Here is a 1,659-nt window from a genome sequence, read left to right on the forward strand (position 1 = left end):
CATCTCCATCAAGTCCCACAAAATGGCTAACTACCCTCCTCCAAAGACCAACAAGAACGTTCATCTTTAATGGACAGCTTCAACAACCAATCATACCGTCACGACGTCTTCTCCAGCCAACGGCGTGTACGGTTTGCCTGTCAATCAACCATCAGGGCGGCGAGCCTCTCGGACGAATCAGGTAGCCGATGCGGACGGGGGCGGGGGTTGATTGCACACCAGACCAATCAGAGAAGCCATCGGCGGGAATAGGGGCGGGATCTCGGCGTTCGGCGCCTTTTTTTTGGGCGGGCGGCTCCATGGTGTTGAGTTTCTACGTCGCCATTTTGAGGGCGATGAGAGGCGGAAGGTTGTGGCGGGATCACAAAGCGGTCGCTGCTCTGGGCGAGAAAGGCACGAATAGCAAACGTGAGAAGGCATTTTACCACAGAAACAATAAGGACGAAGAGTTTTAAGAGGCCCAACTCCTTCACCAACGGGCTTCTATTTCAACTGAGTGCTCGCCGTCCCATTCCAAGCCCCTGAGGCAGTTGATCTGCGATGTTTGGTGGTGGCTACCCCATGTACATTCTCTGTGGTTGTGAATTTGCAGCATGTTACAAAATGTTGGCGAGACTGCATCTGGAGTATTGTGTGCTGTTCTGATGGCCACATTATAGGAAAAGCTAGAGAGGCTACGATATAGGAGTAGAAGGAGTAGAATTAAAGCTAGAGAGGCTACGATATAGGAGTAGAATCAGGCCATCAGCCCATTAAGTCTACTCTGCCGTTCAATTATGGCTGATTTTTATTTCTCCAGCCCCATTCTCCTGCCTACTCCCTGTAACCCTTATAAACCCTCTTGCCATTCAAGAATCTATTAATCCCTGCCTTAAATCCACCCAATGACTCGGCCTTCCTCTGTGGCAATGAATCCCACAAATTCACCACCCTCTAGCTGAAGAAATTCCTCCTCATCTCAGTTATAAAGGGACATCCCTTTATTCTGTGACTGCCCTTAGATCCTAGACTCCTACTGATGGAAGCATCCTCTCCATGTCCACTCTAACCAGGCCTTTCAGTGGCTGGTGAAGGAGGATACAGAAAAGATTCATAAGGATGTTGCAGGGACTGGAGGACTTGAGTTATAAGGATAAACTGGGACTGTTTTCCCTGGAACAGAGGAGGCTGAGGTGCGACCTTGTTAAGGATTATAAAATCATGAGGGGTATAGATGAGGTGGATGGTCACAGTCTTTTTTCCTCAGGGTAGGGGAGCCTAAAACTAGAGGGCATAAGTTTAAATTGAGGGAGGAAAGATTTAAAAGGGAGCTGAGGGGCAACTTTTTCACCCAGAGAGTGGTGGGTGTGTGGAATAAGCTGCTAGAGGAAGTGGTAGAGGGGGGTACAATTACAATGTTTAAAAGACGTTAGAAAAGGTTTAGAGGGATATGGGCCAAATGCAGACGTGGGACTAGCTTGGATAGACATCTTGGTCAGTTTGGATGAGTTGGGCTGAAGGGTCTGCTACCATGCTAAGACTATAACTCAAAAGTAAAAACAGAAAATGCTGGAAGTACTTAGGTCAGGCTGTTTTCTCCACAGATGCATAATGGCCTGCTGAGTTCCTCCAGCATCCTGGTGTTTTTCATCGAGGTCAGGCTGTAAATGGGAAAAGAAA

The sequence above is a fragment of the Pristis pectinata genome, chromosome 43 (assembly GCF_009764475.1).
Source record: "Pristis pectinata isolate sPriPec2 chromosome 43, sPriPec2.1.pri, whole genome shotgun sequence".
Lineage (NCBI taxonomy): Eukaryota > Metazoa > Chordata > Chondrichthyes > Rhinopristiformes > Pristidae > Pristis > Pristis pectinata.